Source organism: Bos grunniens, chromosome 7, assembly GCF_055505025.1.
Source record: "Bos grunniens cultivar Pamir isolate PY7600 chromosome 7, Bosgru_T2T1.0, whole genome shotgun sequence".
In the NCBI taxonomy this organism is placed as follows: domain Eukaryota; kingdom Metazoa; phylum Chordata; class Mammalia; order Artiodactyla; family Bovidae; genus Bos; species Bos grunniens.
This window is the reverse complement of record NC_141171.1, coordinates 27,014,831-27,029,766: the sequence shown is the minus strand read 5'-3', so window position 1 is coordinate 27,029,766 and position 14,936 is coordinate 27,014,831. Positions and strand designations below refer to the sequence as shown.

At 42.8% G+C, this 14,936-nt stretch overlaps 2 protein-coding genes across 6 annotated transcripts in view; one reads left to right on the top strand and one right to left on the bottom strand.

Annotated features, from left to right (window-relative positions):
• MEGF10 (multiple EGF like domains 10) overlaps window positions 1-14,936 on the top strand; it is a 480,748-nt gene that overhangs the window by 24,364 nt on the left and 441,448 nt on the right. For all 5 annotated transcript variants that reach the window (XM_086410534.1, XM_086410532.1, XM_086410528.1 and 2 more), the window contains exons 2-3: window positions 4,167-4,325; window positions 11,899-12,032. The gene's annotated coding sequence lies outside the window, so the exon portion shown is untranslated. The remainder of the gene's footprint in view (window positions 1-4,166; window positions 4,326-11,898; window positions 12,033-14,936) is intronic.
• Window positions 1-14,936, bottom strand: part of MARCHF3 (membrane associated ring-CH-type finger 3) — a 158,006-nt gene that overhangs the window by 96,308 nt on the left and 46,762 nt on the right. The window lies entirely within an intron of this gene.

Genomic DNA, 14,936 nt, shown 5'->3' with positions numbered 1-14,936 from the left:
TTTTTCTCTTGTTGGGCTATCAGCAAGCTTTTTTTTTTTCCTTTTTTTGCTGTTGCCTATTTGTCTCTCTATAGGAGTTGCTTTCCTCTCTTCTAACTTCCAAGATAATCAAATTATGAGCACATATATGTATAGAGCAGTGGTTCCCACCTATTGACGTACAAACCAGCAATTGACTGGTTTCAAATATATCCCTGGAAACTTGTCAAAACTGCAGATGTCCAGGCTCCCTCCTCAGTGATTCTAATATCTAATTCAGGATGCACCCCATATCACCTTTCTTTAAATTATGGAAATACGCTCGTGTATATTGATCACAAAAGTAGAAAAAAACATTGCAATGAACCTCTACATCATCCAGTTCAACAATTATTAACATTTTGTTGATCTTTTCCATGTATCTGCTCCTTCCCCATTTTTTTTTTGTTTGTTTTTAAAAACAAAAAACAAAAAGTTGGCCCCACTGGCCAACTTGCTGCGAGTTTTTTTAAAAAATTGAGATATAATTCATTCACAATAAAATACACCCTTTTAAGTGTCTATAACTCAGTGGTTTAGTTTACAAAGTTGTGCAGTCCTTACCATTATCTACTTCTACAGCAGCATCATCAGCCCCATCCCCAGTACTATGACTCAGGCCCTGACCACCACGAATCAGCTTTCCACATCTATGGCCTTAACCTATTCTGGACATTTCATATAAAGAAAATCACACAATATGCAAGTTTTTTTGTGTCTGTCTGGCTTTTTCATTTAGTATTTACAAGGCTCATTGATATAGTAGCATGTATCAATACTTTACTCCTTTTCCTGAATGAACAAATATCCCATTCTATAATTCACCACGTTTAGTTAATCCATTCACCAGTTGAAGCACGTGTGGGTTTCCATTTTTCAGTTGTTATGAACAAGGCTGCTGGGAGCATTCATGTACAGTTTCTAAGTCTCCAGTTCTCTTGGGTATACACCCAGAAGTGGACTTGCTGGTTCAGATGATAACTGTATGCTTAACTTTCTGAAGAACTGTTAGAGTGTTCCCAAAGTGGCTGCACCATTTCATTCCCACCAGCAATGTATGCGGCTGCCAATTTCTCCAGATTCTTCCCAGTGCTTGCTGTCGTCTTGATTCCTGCCATTCCTATTGTGAAGTGGCATCTCATCATGGTTTTGATTTGCAATTCTCTGGTGATGAAAGGTGCTGAGTGTCTTTTTCTGTGTGCTTACCAGCCATTTGCCTATCTTCTTTGGAGAAATATCTATTCAGATTTTTTGCCCATTTTAAAATTGGCTTATTTGAGTTTTATTTTTCACTGTTGAGTTTTTAAACCAAGGTACTAGACTCTTTTCAGTTATGTAGTTTGCAACTATTTTCTATTCTGTGGACTATCTTTTCAGTATCTTGATAGTGACCTTTGAAGTGTAAAAGTTTTAAATTAATTGTCTGCGTTCCAGAAAAACATCTATTTCTGCTTTATTGACTATGCCAAAGCCTTTGACTGTGTGGATCACAATAAACTGTGGAAAATTCTGAAAGAGATGGGAATACCAGACCACCTGACCTGCCTCCTGAGAAATCTGTATGCAGGTCAGGAAGCAACAGTTAAAACTGGACATGGAACAACAGACTGCTTCTAAATAGGAAAAGGAGTACGTCAAGGCTGTATATTGTCACTGTGTTTATTTAACTTAAATGCAGAGTACATCATGAGAAATGCTGGGCTGGATGAAGCACAAGCTGGAATCAAGATTGTCAGGAGAAATATCAATAACCTCAGATATGCAGATGACACCACCCTTATAGCAGAAAGTGAAGAAGAACTAAAGAGCCTCTTGATGAAAGTGAAAGAGGAGAGTGAAAAAGTTCAGAAAACAAAGATCATGGCACCTGGTCCCATCATTTCATGGCAAATAGATGGAGAAACAGTGGAAACAGTGTCAGACTTTATTTTCTGGGGCTTCAAAATCACTTCAGATGGTGATTGCAGCCATGGAATTAAAAGATGCTTACTCCTTGGAAGGAAAGTTATGACCAACCTAGACAGCATATTAAAAAACAAAGATATTACTTTGCCAACAAAGGTCTGTCTAATCAAGGCTATGGTTTTTCCAGTAGTCATGTATGGATGTGAGAGTTGGACTATAAAGAAAGCTGCACCAAAGAATTGATGCTTTTGAACTGTGGTGTTGGAGAAGACTCTTGAGAGTCCCCTGGACTGCAAGGAGATCCAACCAGCCCATCCTAAAGGAAATCAGCCCTGAATATTCATTGGAAGGACTGATGTTGAAGCTGAAATTCCCATACTTTGGCCACCTGATGCAAAGAACTGACTCACTGGAAAAGACCCTGATGCTGGGAAAGATTGAAGACAGGAGGAGAAGGAGACAACAGAGGACAAGATGGTTGGATGGCATCACCGACTTGATAAGCATGAGTTTGGGCAAACTCCAGGAGTTGGTGATGGACAGGGAGGCCTGGCATGCTGCAGTCCATGGGGTCACAAAGAGTCAGACCCGATTGAGCAACTGAACTGAAATGAACTGAATTTTTCCTAGTTTGCCTGTGCATTAGGTATCATATCTAAGAAACTGTTGCCTATCTAAGATCACAAAGATTTACACCTAAGTTTCTTCTAAGAGTTTCATAGTTTTAGCTCTTACATTTAGGTTTCATGCATCTGAATTTTTCAAAAGCTTCTTATGTGATTCTGAGGTACAACTAGTTTTGGAAAGTAAGAGTAAGTAGATTCTGGCAGCCTCCAAGAATTTTTTTTTTTTTAAAGTATGAACTTTCATGCACAGTTTTCTTAAAAAGTTGAATGAGAGGTCTTTTTAATCTCGTTTTTAGTGTTTTGCTATATTGCAGAATGTTGAGATGTGTGGAGAGCTGATTCAGGAAAAGTATGTACTGCTATTAAGTGTATGGTGACCTCTTAGGGTACCAGAAAACTAAAACAGTGCAAATATATTTAGGAAATGCTCCTTATAGTTCCAAGTTTAAAAACACAGACTATCATCTTAAGTCATTTTCAGTGTACGGTGCTCCATTGTTCTGATCCACATATTGGAAAATGTCGGGGAGAAAAGAAAGCAGCAAGCAGCGGGTGGGACCTAGCTTCTAACCGCAAGAGGACAGCATGATGGCCACTTTTCAACCGTAGAAAGATACCCAGCTATTGTTGTTGTTCAGTCGCCCAGGCATGTCCGACTCTTCATGACCCCAGGGACTGCAGCACGCCAGGCCTCCCTGTCCCTCACCATCTCCCAGAGTTTGCCCAAGTTCATGTCCACCCAGATACATCCACAAACCTTCAGTTGTTAGACAGTTTGTTCTAGACCCTGAGGCCAATAGTTCTCAAACTTAAATGAACATCAGAATCACCTGGAGAGCTTGTAAAAACCCAGATTCCTGGGCCCCATCCCCCAAAATGGTAGACAACAAGCTGGGGAAGGGCCCCAAAATGTGCCTTTCTGATAGGCTAGGAGATTCTGGCCCTAAGACCCCACTTTGAGGATAAATGGACTGCCCATCCCGCCCTGTTGCTTAGTGAACCCTGAGCAAGCAAGCTTTAAGCCAGGAGACTCCTCTGTGCTCCACCTTGGTCAGGAACATGCCAATAGTATACTAAGGAGGTCACGAGGCTGTGAGTATACTTTCCAAATTTGGTTTAAATTTTTAGTCACTGACAGTCTCATTTCAGGTTCCAAGAATATGATCATTTTTCCAAATGCCATTTGGTCACTTGGGAACGCACCCTGATTTGAATGCATCCTGATTTCAATAAAATTAGCAGGGATTATCTAAATTATTTTGTTTTTCTGACTTTTTTTTTTCCTTTGGTATTTGATTTGCTTGATGCATGTATACGTCAGCTGTGGTTAGGAATGCTATTCAGGAACATCCACTGTGTTTGCCATAATGGATTTGACCTACGGCCAAATGGTACTCTTGAGAGATGTGGTTGTGACTTTGACGATTGAGCCAAAGTTAAATTCTGATGAACTGCAAAGGAATTTTATCAGTCCCAGGATGTTTGCCAGCTGAGCTGGGCAAAAGAGTGACTTTCTAAAATGTCCTGCACAATCCACATTTACTCTGTCACCTGCACTTCCTACTTTCTGAAAGGTCAGCTAAAAACTTTATTTTTCCTATTTTCTGCCATTTCCAGGACCACAAGCTTAAACCCGAGAACTGAATGTTAAGCTGTGTTCCTGTCTCTCACAAATCAGCAGGGGCAGAGTTCAGCAAGCAGAAGGGAGTTTACAGTTCTGCTGACTGCACGGTGGCAGAATGAGACCTCAGCTTATTTGGCTTCTCGGCAGAAAAGGTAAGTAGACCACCTCTGCTGGTCAATCGAGGTGATCAAGGAACAGAGAGAAACCTGACAGGCCAGACACAAGAAGACACTTTGCATTTAGGTTCTTATAGCAGTCCCTGAAGTCTGTTAATCATTTTCTGAGAGAAATGGGACATTGGTTTTGAGAAGAAGAAACAAGAGTTCTATGCCAACCCTGTCTGCAACATCTGCAGGCCCAGCTCTGCTCCAAGCTTCATTTGCACATTCTCAAGCCTTCTGTTACCCAACCACCCAGAGGAGGGATTCATCTTCCACCCCATAGCAACCCTCCCAAGGAGGAATAAAGCTTTTTATTTTAAATAGACCACAACCCAACGAAAACCAGTCATCCCAGTATCCATACATCCAGCAGAGGGAAACATATGTGCAGTGTTTTAATCCTAGTGAGTCGTGTTAGTCACTCGGCTTCTAAGCAGCTTGATTGTGGTATTCCTCCCTGACTTTCTAAATTACAATGGCAATAACTGCATTTGCACAGAAATCACCCCAACTGGTTAGCTACTTCATTTAATGACCACACGATTCCTACTTTATGGGTACAAAATAGTTGATCTCATTGAACTGGCAATTTAGAAACCCGAGGCAAATTAGAGCAATTACTAATAAATTATACATTTGGTAACTAACAATTTGTCTATCATCTAGAAATATGAGGAAAAACTGCCAGACTCCCTGGCCCTGTGATTCTGAACAGGTCTTTTCATTTTTTCCTTTCCAAGACCCAAAGTTTTTATTATCCATACCAGTTCCACCATTACTGTGGCTGCTTCTGCAGAGCCCGACATTTATAACACCAAGAATATAAGGGATGGCATCTGCACTCCATGTGGAACAGAGGGTGTGGCTGCTTAAAAGAAAAAAAATGCAACAAAAAACACCCCACCCTAAACAAAACAAGAAATGAGCTTCATTTAAGCTTTCCCTAAAAAAAGTTAGCTCATAGAAGAAATAATGGCAAGAGACAGGAGCAAAATACCTTCTTGTCTGTAATCACTTTTCATAATCACTACCGTGTTTCGTTTCTGGGTGAGGCGGTTTGATGAAATTAAAGGAAGTTCCGTATTATAAATCATCCATAGTTCTGGGGGAGGAGGTGTGATTAGGTCAATTAGTAAGATATGATCTTTCTCTTCTTGCCTGCTTGTCTCACATAGCCTTCGGGTGTGCCATTCAACATGAAAGGCATTGATGTCATTCATTAATTGAGGGCCGGATTCCTCCATCAGCATATTCCTCCCACCTGGTACCGCCTTACTACCAACCACTCGCATCCTTAGCAGGTTTCATCTTCCATGACTGCTGTCAAAACGTGAGCGGAGGGAGAGAGAGGCTTTTACTACTGAATGCTCAAATTCATTCTCACTGCTGCTATGCTGTGCTCAGTTGTGTCTGACTCTTTGTTAGCCCACGGACTATAGCCTGCCAGACTCCTCTGTCCATAGGATTTCCCAGGCGAGAATACTGGAGTGGGTTGCCATTTCCTCCTCCAAGGGATCTTCCTGACCCAGTGATTGAAACTGTGTCTCCTGTGATGGCAGGCAGATTCCTTACCAATGAGCCACCTGGGAAGGCCTCATGGCCTCCTGGTCAAATGAGAAGAAAAAGAAGAAGTATCCAGATGGTGGGAAAGGAGGTCCGATGACTCGGACCTCGTTGTTGAGACAGAATGTAAGAAACAGCACTGCAAATAAAACTTGCAAATTCAAGAGGATTTAGAGATGAATCCCCAATACCCTCAGGCAATGGAGAAAATTTGTTTCCTGCATAATTTATATACTGCATTTCCCCCATACCCAGCAAAAATTATACACCTATTTCTCTACATCACATGATCATCATGTCAGTTTTAAAATAGTTTCTCTCTCTTTGCTGTGAATACAAACAAAACCTTTGTTTATAATCATGTATTTTCACACTTTTCCTTATAATTTCAATATGTTTCAGGCTCTTTATTTAGCTATTTTTGCTAAATACCTGGTTACAGGACCTAAGTCCATGTCATCATGTCTTCCTGGAGAAAAACACGGCAAGCATCTCCCTTGAGAATCACTAATGTTAGGGAGAAGAAAGGGTAATCAACACTTATTGTTTTCTATTAGTGCAATAAGCAGAGCTTAAAACAAAACCAGCCTCCCTGTGAATTCCAAACGCCCTTCTAAATAACCAGGGGTGCTATTTCACAACCTGACCTGCATACTTCCTTTGGGCTGCCGTGGGAGTTGGGATGACTCTGTCCACACGTTTGGGGGTGGGGTCACTGTAACTAAACACATTCTGTGTCACCTGTGGAGGAGGCCTGAGTGAGTGCACCCCAGTGCGTTCCACCTCTGGGGGCTCCTGCCAGGTGGGGTAAGCCAGAGGAAGCAAGGCTTCTGCTTGTAGGGGATGCACCTACCTACCTGGCAGCCTGGAGGTCACAGGACTCTGTGCCTCTCACCTAGTCAGAGGCGAAAGCAGGCAATCCCAGAGCAAAGAAGGCAACAGAGAGAGCTGGAGTAAACAGTCCTCAGCTCTCACATCCCTTTTGCCTAAAAGGCCTTGTAATGACTCTATCAGTTTCCAGTGCTAGAAAAGAAATGTTGGGGTGTGGATTATGGCTATAAAGTAGGAAGTGATCTCTATCAGTGAGAACATGTATATGTTTTTGTAGTTAATCACTACACAAAAGCGGCTAAAGTTGATGGCAGAAAAGAATATTCATTTAAAACACTAATTTTGGGGGCTGAAGGATGTCTTAGAGGAATATAAGCTTCATATTCATAACAGAGCAAAAGCTATTTTTTAAGGTGGTGACCTAGAATGAAGGAAAGATGGATAGGGAACCCTCTGTCCACCAAGATGGTCTAATTGCTGGAGATGGTGGTCCAGGCCTGTGGCTCCTACCTTACTCTGTCAAAGCTACACCCAACTGAGCAGAAGAAAAAAATTCCTGGAAGCCATCACCCTAGGAGGGAGAGGCCTCATCAGTATATTCTACTTCTGATTTCTATTCTTTTGGCCCAAAGAGGCTTTGCTTTCCTCCATATTTGGGCAGTATTATTCTCTGGCTAATGAGAGGCAGAGGGAAAAATAAATAACCTTTTCATAATATTCCTGCTCTGGTATTTTGCTCAAAACTCTCTGTTACCAAGGAAATGATGAAGATCCTTAATTAGGGGTTTTCAAATCAAAAGCATTACACTGATCAGAGGTGGCTGAACACTATCTAGTAGTGTTCATATGATGAACCCATTTGAAAACAGAGTTCAGGGAGTCTTGACCAAGACCTCTGATCACATTAAATTCATGGAAACTGGCTATTTAGACAATAAGGAAATGGGTATCTTTTCATAAGACACACTCCATTTACTAAGTTTTTGCATATTCAATCACATCCTGAGTATGACTTTATTGCAAAAAATTAATTTTTATCTATGACTTAAAAGTCTTAACAAAAAGCTATTTAAGTTATATGTGACAGTTTAAGTCATTTGGTTATCATTGCATCTGTTTGTGTGCTCAGTCATGTCCAATTCTTTGCAACTCTAGACACTGCAGCCCACTAGGCTCCTTTGTGCATGGAATTTTCCAGGCAAGAATATTGGAGTGGGTTGCCATTTCCTCTTCCAAGGGAATCTTCCCGACCCAGGGATCGAACCCATGTTTCTTATGTCTCCGGCATTGGCAGGTGGCTTCTTCACACCCTTATATCTATTTTAAAATAGAATATGGTATTCTAACACTAAAAGTTTATTGTTACATTTTCTTGTTTTCCTGTATATAGGTTCACATTATATTTTACTTGTATAATATTGCTGGTAAACTTATACCAGAAATATACTAGAACCTAAACGGGGGTCACATTTTCTCATCAACTACATTCTGCCATTACAGTAAGCCAGATACCCCAGGAAGCTCTTTATCACCAGGGGCCTCCCTGGTGGCTCAGTGGTAAAGAATCTGCCTGCTGAAAGAGGAGAGGTGGGTTTGATCCCTGGTTAGGGAAGATCCCCTGGAGAAGGAAATGGCAACCCACTCCAGTATTCTTACCTGGGAAATCCCATGGACAGAGGAGCCTGGTGAGCTACAGTCCATGGGGTCACAAAAGAGTCAGACACAACTTAGTGACTAAACAAAACAACAGGGGGATGCAGAATATGGAAGTGCGGAAGCCCTTCTCCCAGGAAGAGCAAAAGCAGTCTGTTAGCAAACCTGTGAAAGGTGGTAGGTTTTTAAAATAATGGATCAGGGTCTATGTGGGTGAAGCCAAAACGTGACAGCTTTACTGGCCGAGACTCAGGATGATTTGAAATGCAAATTTTCACATGGAAGCACCTGAAAGGAATCAAGGAAATTTAAGGCCCCTCGAATAGATGCATCCTCTCCTCCCCATGCCCTGTCACATCCCCAGCAGGCCTATCCCAGCTTCTCTTTTGGTTTCGCTTACTCCCTTTGGAGGTGCCCGCTGTTCTTACATCCTTCTCTCTCTTTTGTGACTCCCCAGGGTAACACTCAAAGCTCCCTCAGTCAGGTTCTCACTGTCTTTTTCTCTTCCCCTTGGATAACTCTCCCCTCCTTTTATCTACTTTGCCACCCTGGGAATGACAAAGGAAGATATCTCCCTTTCTGCATTCATGGGGCTGCAGTACAGGTTCTGAATTCTCTTTTCCTGCTCCTGATACATTTCCTGATATGTCCTCCATGGGACATGGTTGGGTGTCTGGACTATACTGCAGGTACCTTGAGGGTAAAATTATCCAGAGCTCACTGGGATTTGGGGACAAAGTTTTACGTGACTCAATCAGTTTTGTTTTCTGAATATTTTGCCAGTCCTGACCCTTGGAGTCTCCCTTCTTTCTTGCTAGTTTGCCCTCCTTTCAAAGCCAGGTCCAAGTCCAGCTGTCTCTTAGCAAGCCTGTGGCTGGGTATCTAGCTTCATTCCCTTTGCTCTGGGTCGGAGCTTCCTTGAAGAGCCATCTGACCATCTGCACAGGGACACTCGGGTCCTAGGTGATTTTGGGGAAGCTCATCTCCTTTCTCTCTCCATCCAGGCCTCCTCACATCCTCCATCTGCTCTCCACCGGCTCCACATCTGCGGGGCTAATTAGCACAGTCTTCCCTCCCAGCTGAGCTCGCTCAGGTTCCTCTTGTCTCCACTCTTCAAGGTCTGAGGTCTGAATTTCCCCCAGCCCCTTCATGAGCCCACTCTTAGGCAGGTACAACTTGCACCCGTGGCCCCTGGCTTCTCACTCCCTCCAGGATCCTTGCCCTCAGCCTTGGGCAGGACAGAGAGCGTGGCCTTCTGGCACTCTGCCCACCTACCTGGCAGGCAGCCCACGCGTCCTGCCTGGGGGCCATCTCCAGAGTGTTTTCCTGACTAGCCTTACTCACACTGGCCCAGATTTGCTTCTGGTCTCTTCCTCCGAGGCAATTCCCCGAAGCTTTTGGGAGAAAGGAAGATTTGTGTGTTCGAGTGATGACACTTGCTCTGAATGCCTTGCTATCTGGCCACGTTCAGAGCAGAGGCATGGCGTATCAGTCTTGGCCAGCCTGCTCCCCACCCAACATAATCAGCACACGGGCACCTTAAGACAGGGCTCTGTTTCTGGGCAACGTGTTTTGGATCTCAGAAAAATGGGCAGCCACAGGAGTGTTGGGGTCACATGAGGTTACACTGCTAAGAACACTGTCTTGCCACACGAGGTCCTTTATATGAGGCTGCCAAGCTGTGACTTTGTTTTCGGGTGTGGATTCTATAATTGACCAGCGTTTCCTCTTTGCATTGGCTACTGGAAAGCTTAGTGCCAAACATGAGGGTTGCCTGGGGCATACCATGAATGTGAATGAATTTTCTCAATAACCTTACTCATCAGTCCATTTTATGTCTTTATCTTTGTTTTTCATGTTTCCTCCCATCTACCTCTCATTTATATTCCCTGCTAGCAGCTTTAAACCCTTCCTGAATCAAGGTGGGACAGGTATAAACAAACATACAGAATGAGGTAATTTTACAGCAACTTGAAAGAGTCTCTTTTACACAGTTGGTGGGAAGATGAATTTCTGGACAGCAATAGCTATTAAATGTTATAATGTACATATTCATGAAACAGAAATACCTATTCCAGAAATTCATCCTTCAGACACACACAAGTGTGCAATATTTATTTGACTGTAGCACTGTTTGTAATAGATAAAAAGGAAATAAAGTAAATGCTCAGTAATGGTGAAATATGAATACGTCATGCTGCTGTATACGATGGCACACCATGCAATTACTAAAAATGAGAGATGAGTTTACATGCTCAACCCATTAAAGGATGTCTTTAATGTATTAAGTGGAAACAAAAGCTACCTTGTGGCTAGAGGGAAGAGGAGGTTATATTTGTTATTTAAACTTTCTCCCAGCCCCACCGCAAACAGAAAGAACACTAAGAAGGACTTGTTGGTGGCTGCCTGGTACAAACAGAGCCGCGATCCTCAGCACAGAGGCTTTCTCATATTCAGGGCAGTATTAGATAACAGGAATGAGGAAGCAACGCTAGAAGCTCAGGGAGCTCCATTCTCTGACTTGGCCCATGCTATGCAGTGAGGAGGGGTGAAGAGGAAAGGTGAGGGGGCTGGCCTCTGACAGAGACAAGCTCTGGCAGCTGAGGATTGTCTGTTGGGAATCTGGGTGTGAAGTGCGATGAGTTTTCTTTTTACCCTGCCTGCCAAACTGTCAGTAAAATCTACCTGTTTCCCAATACTTTTGCAGTTGGATTTGCTTTGGAAGGACTGTGATAAAGTGTTGTATCCAACCTAAAGGTCAGAGAGGGTCAGGGACAGAGACCGCCAAGAGTGACCGTCTGGGTCATCAGCAGATAACTAGGTCCCATGTGCAATGAGTCCTGCACATACAGGGAACTATAGGGCGGGCAGGGAGGAGCGGGGGATGCAGAACGTCAAACCAGCCTTCTGCAAAAGCAGGGGTCTGACTTACTAAATACTGAGGTTAGTTTTCATACCCAGGATGACAAATAGCAATTTAGGAAAAAACTGTGAAAGAATCAGTTTTGTGACTGTGCCAGAGTAGCCATGGTTATTTACATGACAGGTACACAGAATGTTGACTCTGTGTTGGCCAAGTGACACCTTCATTGAAAACGCCCTTCACTGCCCGCTTCACGTCTGTGCACCTCAGCCCCCTGCCCTCACACAGAGCTGCCCTGTCTGACTGATGTTGGTATGCGGCTCTGTCTCTTCTGGAACCACTTCTTCCACATCCTGTGTGACCAACCCAGTGAGAAGGTTCTAGAAATGAAGCCGGCCCCATGGGTGGGCTCCCCAACCCCTGGAATGTCATGCGAACTATTGTGTGCGGACAACTTTGTAGCAGGGGGTCATGCTCTGATTCAAGTATCAATGGGCTGATCCGCTAAGGACCTCTGATTTAGAAGTCTGATATGGAACTCCTCTTTAAAAAAAAGAAAAGTCTGATGTTTCTAAGGCCTGATGCCCAGCTTGGCATACAGTTGGGCCTGCAGCTCACACGGAGGTGTTTAATATTATGTTCCTTATTTTCTAGATGAGGAAAATGAAGTCCTATGTGCAGATCCACGTTTGCAAGACTCTAAAGCCTCGATGTCCTGTGCACTTGATAAATATTGAACGAATGTGGAATGAGTAATGGTGGTGGTTACGAATGCTTCCATCATGAAGGTAAGGAAGCTGACATCTATCAGCATGGGGCATGGGAAGTTGAGTCAAAAACTCAGGTTACCTATCTTCCATTTAGTGGACCTTTCCATATACAGGTCTTTGTTTGAAATAGTTTTTATTCCTTATTAGACATGAGTGTGGAACCTTACATCCAACTCATGTTACCTGTCTCTGAATTCAGGACTCAGGCATGTGTATGATAATCTTGTTTATCATTAGATCAAATTTCATACCGATAGGCACTTTGTCAAAAAGTCTGGTACCACTGTCCAAACATCAAGAAACAAGGTGCCTTCTCTTGTTGGGGGGTCCCAAACCCAAACATCTAAAGGGATTAGTAGATAAAGGAAGTGACTCAGGTGGGCTGGGTGAGCACTGGGGCACCCAGAAGGGAGCCGCATCTAACTTGAAGGGCACAGCTGCCCCCCTGGACTCACCATATCACCCTCATGTGAGAATGTTGGCCCAGGATGGTCACATCTTTGGAATTTTAAGAGAAACCAGAAATGTAGATTAAATATGGAATTTCCTGAGTTTCAGATGTTGACAACTCATTCAAGTATTTTTTAAAAACAGAATATAGGCCAAGGAAAACACATCATCTATGGCTGGGTGGGCCTGTGAGCCACCAGTATGCAAACCTGGTTTTCATTTGGGAAACGTCTGGGACCCTGTTCTGATCCAGTCAGGCAGACTGAGGGTGTGGAGGGGAGTTCAGTTCTGCTGCTTGTTCAATTCTTTATTGAAAGGTTTGTCAGGGAACTGGTTAAAAGCGAGGCTACAAGTTTTAGACCATCTGTGGGTGTGAAAGAAGCCATCCATGGCCCCAAATGGAAAATCAAGTTTTGTGTGACACCCTTAAGCTCCAGTCAAGCTCTCCACTGCAAAGCCTCATCCTAGGATGCACTGACACATGACTTCAGCACTCTTCAAGCTGGTAGTTAGCATGCAGCACTCTGCTGAATCTGCAGAAAAATCCACGACCCGCTGCAGGTCCTCTTGCATTGTGTGTGCTTCTGCAGGGAAGCAAATCAGCCTCCAGCATCGAACAGATGAGTCTTGCCAGGACTTCTCCAGTTAGTCACAGTCCAGTGAGGAAGACCAGCTTTTCGGAAGAATGGACCTTCTCCTTAAAGATGGGTCCCTACTACACTTTGTTCTCTTGTCAAGCCAGGCTGTGCAAAATGCCAAATAAATCTAGGCTTGTTCAGGGATCAACTATTCCAGCATTCGAGCACCTGGGGCCCTCAGCCTATTTTCCGGACAGCAAAGCCTCTGAAGGTCTGATGGAAGAAGCCATGCCAAAACATAACTAAGGAGATGAGATTTAGGAGAACTTTAAGCATTAGTTTCCATTAGGTCCCACTCCAGATCTAAGACTTGTATGTGGAGAAAACGTCCTCGAGCTGCCTTTTCTTCAAATACGTTAGTGAAATGGAAGCAGCATATTAATGTATTTTGCAAGGCTTTGGGAAGTAATACTGAACACAGTGTTCTCTTCATACCGAAGATGTTGTATACTGTGCGTGTTTAGTTTGGAGACAGACTTCTATTTGTGCACTCACAGAACCTCCCTCCCATCACACCAGCAATCTGAGAATTTTCCAACCTTTTTTCTTTGAACAACAACAAAAGAAAATATCATATCAGATACCTGAGCCAACAGTAACAGAGCACTAAAGTGTGGACAGTATCAAATATTATGTTTGGAGTGAAGCTTAGTTCTTCATGGGCTGCCAGGCAGGCTCGTTTTCATTTTACAAGGAGAGCACATGACTCGACTACTGTGGTATTTAGAATCCCTATCCTGGAGTATGCCCAAGGTTTTTCGTGAAATATCCAAGCCTGTTTCCAAACAGTACTTTCCATTAACACTTTGAAGTCAACTTGATAAATTGTGCCTAAGTTTGATGCTAACTCAGATTTTCCCATACCCAGTCCCAACCTGTTATAAGGAAATACCAATGATCATGAAATCTGATACCATTGTCCAAGCATCTGTATTTTGCAGGTTTAAAAATAATGGACCAAGATCAAATGTATATTTTAGTGTAAATCTCAAAGACAGAAACTGTTCAATCTCTCCTTTTCTATCCCACTTTTTCAAATCATAAATATGTAAGAGCATATATGTTTAAAAGAGGCCAAGAAGAATGGTTCTCCCAGGGAACAAACAAGACAGCAAAGGATCATGGGCTTTTCTCTCCTGCAAGCAACTCTGGTTCTTTAAATAAATAATCGAATTATTCCTTGGATTGCTTTCCCATCTCCAAATTCACAGGTTTTTGTTTCTTGCTCTGACAATTAAGGTAACGTTTGAAAGGGAAGTGAGTAAGGACGTGTATTTTCTCTGCATAAGAAGTCGAGATGCCCATATATACTTGAGTTAAAGACTGGATACAATTTGGAATTAGTTTTTGGTTTGGATTTTATTTTTAAGTCAAGCAAATAATGACAATTTGAACAGAATATATGTATATACCCTTATATTAGTATTGAGATAAAATTCATACCCTGTACAATTCACCAATTTAAAGTGGGTTTCAGTATATTCACAGAGTACTGCAACCATTGCCATAATCAATTTTAGAAGATTTTCATCACTCCCCAAAGAAATTCCACATCCATCACTCTCCACTCCTTTCTGCCCCCAGTCCCTGGAAATCACTTACCTACTTTCTGTCTCTATGGATTGCCTGTTGTGAACATTTTATATACATTGTATCAACAAAATGTAGCCTTCTGGTTTGGTTTGTTCTTTCCACTTGTCCTAAGGTTTCTAAGAGATCTATACATATGTTACACACACACAAGAGTAGTGTCTGAATGCCCCACAAGCACCTGGGCAGCACTGTCCTGCTGTTAACTGCCTCCCCTTTTTCAGAGACTTTGCATCACATCTCA